This window comes from Anoplophora glabripennis, unplaced genomic scaffold (genome assembly GCF_000390285.2).
Source record: "Anoplophora glabripennis isolate ALB-LARVAE unplaced genomic scaffold, Agla_2.0 scaffold6, whole genome shotgun sequence".
Lineage (NCBI taxonomy): Eukaryota > Metazoa > Arthropoda > Insecta > Coleoptera > Cerambycidae > Anoplophora > Anoplophora glabripennis.
The window spans coordinates 1,804,265-1,813,063 of record NW_019416749.1 but is presented as its reverse complement, the minus strand read 5'-3'; positions in this window follow the sequence as shown (position 1 = coordinate 1,813,063).

The window sequence follows — 8,799 nt, the reverse complement described above, 5'->3', positions numbered from 1 at the left end:
TCATTAAATTCTGTCATTCATATCTTCTACCAATAATAAATATTCTTGATAGAGGAATATCCTCACGACTGGTGGTAAGTATATATATTTTTTGAAATATCATGTACGTGTAACTGCAGCAACAACAGTACCTATTATACTTATATTTTGTCGCTATAATTTAAACTAAAAACTATAAAACATAATTAAAGACAAATATGTTTAGCTCACAAAAATAGTTTAATTTTCTTTCGGATTTATTTACTAATACAGACTTAAGAAAAAATTACTCTATTACCAGTGACTATAAATATAGTCACTGCTTTTACCTATATTAAACTTCTCTGACATGTTTAACTGGTTGCCTAAAGATGATTTTGATGACCTTAAATTTCCCATTAGTCTTATATGTATGTATTTATTAGGTTCAACAAGGGCTACATTTGTACAGTAAATGCGAAAGATTCTAATGTTTATTCATTCCCTAGTTAAACAAATCTTACCTTTTCTTTGTCTAATCGAAAGTTGGTGGAATTGGCCATTAATACAGTAACATGTTTACTTGTGCTAGCCGTCAATACTATTGCATGTTGTGACAATAAGTTTTAATAATCTTATTGAAAACCACAAAGTAAATAGTAAAAAGTAATCTAATGACTTCCTGGAAGTGAATTTGAAAATTCAATAAAACGCTTTACAGTAAAAAAAAACATTTATGGTAGGTAATTCATTTTTAGCAACATAGTTCAATTTTAGTAATAAGATTTGTTTCAGTGTATAAGGAAATAAGAAATCAAATATTATAATTGGCGATTTGTAATATAGAATATGAATATGAATATTTTTTCTGTTTTCTATTTTATCGCATCGTAAATAAAAAAATGAAAAAATAGAAATGTGTCAAATAAATACTATTACATTACTAGACAGTAATATTTACTTATTACTTGCAGAGTTAAAGAAAATTAAGAGTTCAAGGGTTAAATTTTCATTCACGAAAAATCACGAAAAATTAATTTTAAATAAACAAAATTGATGTTCCTACACTACAAATAAAACCATAAAGTAGGTATATTTTAAATCATTAAAGATATCATTGATACACCTTTGCCACGGCCAATATATAAACTGTGCCTTTGCGCTGTAGCAAAGAAACTCTAAGCAACATTTTTAATTTATTTGAATAAAGCATCAGGGATTTCAAGGAACACCTGATTTTTTAATTATCGATAAAAAATAATCATATTCTTTACCTACATGTCGCTGTTATGTATAAGATTATGCTTCTACAAATATGTCTATTTTCTTTAACATAAGTAAATTAGTTCACTTGAAACAATCACCATACCACACGCGTTGTTTAATATCAGTTCGCATTTCCCTGCGCCCATAACCTATTAAGCATTGGATACAAAAAGGAAACACTCTGTAGTCATTGAATTTATTTCACGTTTTCACAGTTCGATACACTTAGAAGGATTGAAAGGAATAAAATATTGTTGTTACAGGTTACAGCTTAAACATTAGTCGTACTATAATCTTACTCAGCATTATAGTTTTCATACATCATGTATTCATGTATCATACAATGTCACAGCATCAAGTTTGTTTAAATAAAACCGGTGTATTTTTTATTCTCTCTTTGTTAATGGACTCGATACCTTTCATATTTAAATAATTTGATTTATTTTTTTCAAAAAAAAAAAATAGATGCCATATCACAAAAATTGAGCATACACGGAGCAGAGTTTGTATATCTTTTTTTGCTTCCCTGTACGTTTTTGTATTTTTTCGTTAAAACATTTGACATCATCATTTTTAAATATTAAATAACATTTTATTGCGACACCAATTTTTAGAATGTTTATATTACGTTTTTCTTAAATATTAGTTCTATTAAAATTTGTAAAATATGAATAAGCATGGACTAGATATGAAATCGAATCCAGAGGTAGTTTAGGTGTTAAATTCTAATTTAGGCAAGACGGTTTTCTAATAAAAAATGCTTACGACTTGTTCCATGAATAAATGAGATCTTATTTATAATTTTATCTGGTAATACCGACTTCCGTTGGGGGGCGATGTCTGGATAGCTAACTTCCGGTCTATTCATGTTGCATCCTTTCTATGCACGGGATTGACTCATCATTATCTAAGATTCGAACGTTTGTCGCTTGCATAAAAGTATTGCTTGAATTTTAATTTTTATAATGAATATAAATCGCAAAGTTATAACAGTTGCATAGGTATTTTATTTATATGAATACCAAATAATTTATTATTAATACTAACCTTACAATTAGATATGACATTTTAAAAAATAATAAGGCAAAAGAAATTTAATATTTGAAACTGTTTTTTTATCAGTTACTTGTCAGAAAAATGAAATCTAAGCAGATGACGTTTTCCCTAACAAACGGATGGTTTATGACCAATAAGTTAACTAAATTAGTTTTTCCAAATCGATTTATGCCCAATATCCATATTCAAAAGTTTTAACCTTGATATCTTTTTAACTAAAACAACATATATGTATTTTAAATACAATTTTTAACCGAGATATGTAGAAAAATGTAGAATCTACCTTCCATTTATATTTCAAGAATTGTGACCACTTCCGATTAAAGCGGAAGCGGTAGGACGGAGTAGATTTGATTTTAAAATTAAGAGTATTTTTGTTACTTATTTATATAACCCATAAGGTATGTCTTAATCTAACTTTATTTAGTGCGTACTATTTGTACCGTTTGCGACTACATTTTTTTAAATTATATTTGATACGTGCAACAATGGTGTGTCAATATCCCGAAACTACCTCTTTTCAGTTTTTAAACACTTACAGAAATAAAAATTTCTATACCAATGTGATAGTAAAATCTAGAATATGTATGTAGAAATTGTCATACAAAATCTATGACATTTTAAGGTTTTAGTAATATTTATTTGACATAATTATGTGTATCTTTTACTAAAATAGAAAGTAGAATTTATGTCTTTCACATATTTGTATTAAATTTAAATACATATAACTTTTCAAATCACACAAATTGCGACTACTAGTATTTTTTACATAATCCACAGTCAGCAGTGCTAAGATTGTATACAGGATGTGTCTTTTAATATTTCCTTCCATCCATTCCTTAGTAACTAAAAGTCATAATTTAAATCGATATTAGCCACAGGCTGAGGGCAATAAGGATCCAATTTGCACAATTTTCTTTAACCTAATATAACATAAAGAATTGTGTAGAAGGTAAAATTTATAAATGTAATTATTGTTTCTATTGAACAAAAATTAATAAGAGCCATTAAAAGTTCCCAAAATTGGCCAATAAATTAGAATCGGTTGTATTGTTCCCATTTCCTTGTAAATATATTGAAGCTGAAACTGAACTAAAGTATAAAAAATAAGAAAGTTACACGTTTTCAAAACAGTAACTTTATTATAAATTTCCTCATAGCCAGAAATCCATCCCTATTCTTTCTCACTCCTCTGTCGACTCCCTCAGAAGGTGACGTATTGTAACACCCTCATTTTTACGTATAGGTACTCATACTGTATATTATATCGCAACGCACACGTACGCATGCATAGACACACACACGCACCCACCCACCACTCACCCACGTTATTACCTCTGTCCTCTCCTAAATATGAATTTGTATTTATTTATTAATTATTAACTTATAAATATGCAGAAAACATTTGAAGATCCGTTTCGATCTCAATTATTTAAGTAACAAATAGAAAAGAAATCGATGTATAATTAAAATAAAAATTACAAATATCTTTCAATTTATTGGGCACGTAATTTATTATAGACGCAAAATATAAAAATATTTTGTGCAACTTTATTGCTATATAAAATATTTACTACATAATTTTTAGTACTTACTTATTTTTCTAAATATTATGCCTTACCAACGAAACATCTCCAACTATTATACAATAAATATAGGAAAAGTATGCTTTGTTCCTCGCGTTCCGGCTGGTATTGTTATCTTTTTTGAGACTAGTACCGTAAAGCAGCCGCAAAGGTGCCGCAAAACAGAGCAAATTTAAGAAAGGGCTGTGTGAATCACTTGCACATACTCCAAGTCTATCGCTGCATGATGCCATGTCTATAGCGATTAACTTTGCAAAATATTATGTCCGAAAAAACTCTAGTAAAAGTAGTGAAAAAAGTTGTAAAATATACCAAATTCCCTTGGAGTTTCGGACGTTCGCGCCCCACGTTGGGCGCCATGTTATACTCTATCGTTAACTGAGTAAATTACCGCTAATACTACTGGCGTTTTTACTGAGATACCCCTGTATTGCATGCGCTGTTGGGATTCTCGTATCCTGCTCGCCGACAAAGAGACGAATAGGATGTTCCGACGTTTCCCTCATCACGCCAACCTTAACGTACACTGAACGTCGCCCTGGCCGGAGGCCAGGTAGATTATACAATGCAAAATGTCAATAATTTAGAGTGTACTATACGTACTGGCCTGAATACTGAACTACAAGGTATTAGGGTCGACGTTCGATCCCATTATTTGATGGGTCCTCAGAGATCCTGTAACGAAGTCCGCTTTAGATTTAGACAATTGGCCTCTCTGGATTTTTCCCATATTTGTATTCTAGTCGCCTGGACCGGATAGTAGTCTAAGGTAGTACTGTGATTCTGCATTGCGATTCCCCAGTTAGAATTTCGCATATTTCAGAGAAGTTTTTATTTTCCGAAATTCGAAACTGAGGTGAATTTTCTATTTTCTGCAGTGTCCTCGGCGTCTGTTCTGCTGATAGCATCGGCCTCTAGCAATGTCTGCTGCAACTTTGGTGTTTGCGGGTGGATGTGATCTTCGTAAAGAAGTTCGACACAAATTTTTGACACTTAGTTGAAAATGTTATTTTTCGAACCACGCCTTCTACTTGCTGCTCGAATATGACAATTTAATATTATAAAAATTGAGTGTTATTCTTGTCAAGAAAACGACACAGAATGAAGAGAATGTTTTGATAAACATTTGTTATAAAAGCGAGATTGTTACATGTTTTACTTTACCACTTCCGATATTTTGTCCAAAACCCGTACGCCTTTATAAGAACGTAATAAAGTGCAAAAGGATGACCAAATATTTTCACTACGCGCAACAGAGGTAATATTGTCATAGAAAAATTAATACCCGCTGCTTTCCGATAATTGGAATCATTAAAGATTTAAAACGTGTAGTAACGGGCTTGCTTTAGATGGCCTACAATCTACAATGTGACCTTCTATGACGTAGCTCTGATTATTTTATTTTGATACTCTTGAATGATTAACAGGTAAATGGATAAATGTTTTAAAACATGTTAACGGCTGAGATAAAAAACTTTTAACAGGAATCTGGTGTTTAGAATCTAGCAGATAATTTACTAAACAATTCTTATTTTTAGAACAATATAAACGAGAGGATGTTTGGAAATCATATTGAGAGTTTATAAACGTGAAACTAAATGTCTTATAAGAGTTATAAGTTGACGTATTTCTTATACGAAAGTAGTAAAACATATTAATTCTAGGAATGTTTAAAGCTGTGGAGGCAGGAAGATATTTAATATTGATCTTCAATAAAAAACTGGTGTGAGATAAATAACAATATATGTTACGTTTTACGTCTCTTTAAGTCTCAATAAAACGTAGGGACATTTTTCAATTTAATAAAAAATTTCGATTGCTAAAATATGAATTTATAGATAAAACGAAAAATAAAAGTGTTATAATTGGGAACTATAGCGAAACATTAATGTATTAAACTTTACATTTGCATTTAAAACGGTGAAGAAAAATAAGAATTTATAATATTTTTCTTTTTATTTGACTGCTTGTCGTTAGTTAACAAATAACGATATAAGAAAAATGAACGATGCTGAAGACGACGACGCCGACGCCGCCAGATATTAAATAAGAATCTTTAGTGATTTTCTGAAAAATCGTTTCTCAAAAAAACTCTCAGCAGGCCATGGATTGCCAACCAGAGTATTGTACAAGTACACCTAGAAATAAATCTAAGATCTATAATAAAAAATATTTTTGATGGACCAGACAAAGACCGGGCTGCCTTACAACTAAAGTAGTGTCTTTCTGATATATGACACTTATGGTATGCTCTTTTGGTTATATTAGATGCTATTAGAGACATACCCATCTGGTCTGCAATCGTAGGAAACCATTCTATTAAAACATAAATAAACTCCAATTAAAATAAAATAGGTGTTAGTGGATCCAAAAATAAAAAACCTCTATGAGATTGATTAAAAAAAAAATATATTATAATAAACTGTGTACTAGCGCGATATAAGTACTATTCTAGCTTAACAAAATATGATTCGAATTTCTGTATACAAATTTCTGAAAAATAGCAATATTTATAGTGTATGGAAAGCTTTACCGGCTGGAATAAATTGCTCATATTTTTAACTGTGCATGCGCATGGAAGGTAAAACTATGAATGAATTGCACAATAATCAATGGGAGCAGTTCGTAATTTTCTCAATTTAGATATTAATGTGCGAAGACTTAAAAATATCGGTGTTAACTTTGTTATCGTTGAATTATTATAGACTGATTGCATAACTTATTACATATTTTAATTTTTTATAGAGGTTATGTATATTTGTTATTTGTTTTTAACGTGATATAGATAAGGATTTTCATATATACGAGAATAAAGTTTCATATTGATTTAGTCACTACTTTAGTCGAAGTAAATATTACGTTGTGATCATCGCATATTTTGAAAATTTTATTAAAGTGACTATTTTTAATGTCGACTAAATTTTATTACTATATTTTCTTTCATAAAAAAAAGGATAAGTCAAAGACATTGTTTTCTGTATTCCATACTGAATATGAACAATATTCAAACACATTGTTTTTTTTTAAATTGATTAGCCATTACAAATTGTGTGTTTACGATATATCTTATGATTTTTGGGATAGTCTACTACTTTAACAATGCAGTCTTGCTAATTTAATAAAATATTATCCAGAATTATTAGTTTGAGTACTGGTTAAACCATTTTTTTAACCACTGCAATAATTAAATTGCGAATTTACCTATATATTATATACAGTATGTACATTATAAAGATGTTTTATTATTAAATTAATCATTAAGTGAAAAAATTAAACTTAGGGGAACGAACCTGTTGTATTTTGACAATGACAATAGGTAATACACTTTTTGTGTAGAATTATAAACTACATAAGAAAATCATTACAAAACTACAAAATTTGTGACTAAAATATTCCTGGTTTGCAGCATAACAAATATTTATTAAAAAACTAGTAAATACAACTTATTTAGGGCTAGTTTGAAAATAAATGTATCTACTTTTCAATACAATACAATACAATACATTGCTTACTTTTGGACTGGCGAAATTCTTTAAGAAAATGTTTTTACGCTCGAAAATGAAAGATAAGTCCGTAATTCACAGGAAAAAATAAATTTAATTCTTGACAGTCCCTAGAATTTATGGTACGTTATTCCGAAACACCCCATATTTTTATACAATCAATCACAATCTATCCACCCGAAGCCTTAACTGATATTTAAGTTATGGTCCAAAATCCAATTTCGTGAAGTAGGAAGCAAACATTGAGACATGTGGAGTCGCGACTTTCCCGAAATAACTCGGTGGGTACAAGAGGCACAAGGGGAGTTTCTCGGAATAGCCCAGAATCAGTAATCTGTACCACCCACCAATATCGTCCGTTCTCTTCACCTTTCATTCAACGTAGGCAATCAACAGTTAACGCTTTTTAACAGTGCGTACCTGTGAATTATACCTGCCTCCCTTTCGAGCCATCTGGTCCCTATTGTACTAGAAATGACTTTAGTATGGAGTATGGATGCAGTTTTGAATGTTGCAGATTGCAGAAAACTCCCATTACATAAACATCTGATTAAATAACAGCGAGTCAATATCACATGTCGAAAGTGGTAAAAGTAAGAAAGATCAATACATTTGGACCATATGGTTATCCAAACAGCAGCTCCTATGCAACCCCTCTTTCCTCTGCACGTTAAATTTCTTTGACAAAATAAAATAAATTTCATCTGAATGTATTAGAAACAATGGAGTCAACAATAGTTATTTATGTACCGAGGCCAAGTAAAACAATGCAACATCTAAAAAGTGACACTTTTCTACCGGAAATGAGTTCCTAAAACTAAATTTACCTCTAGAGGATGACCAGAAAATACCCTTCTAAAACTGTTTTAGTTAGAGACCTCTTATTTGGTACATGTTACTTATCTCAAATGTAACATATTTTTTGAATATAGGTATAAGACAGTACGAGTAGTATGTAGGGTATGTTTTTTTTGAGACCATTTACCTATAACCACTAGATAACTATTTTACAAGATTTTTTGTAACTGGTGAAATTTTGATAGATACCTACCTATGGAATTCAAGTAAACAGATAAATCATTGGCGTTACATATACTGAAACACAGGATATTCAATAATTCTCTTTTTATTTTTGGATGAGTGATTCTGCACATAAAAATAAGATAAAGGTGTATAAGGAATAAAACGCAACATAAAACTTTTTTGAAATTGCAGCATCTCTGTAGCAACCGTCAGCAGTAATGGATTTGCAATCGGTTTCCACTTTTTCCCAGGCCCAGGCTATAGTTTTCTCCCGTGCGAAAATAAAGATTTTTCTTAACACCTAAATATTTGGAAATAATAGTGTAAAGTTACCTTCTCTTCCTATTATCTGTAATTGTTTGTTCCTGGCATTTCCAATTCCTTTTTTTTATTTAATTGGTATTCCT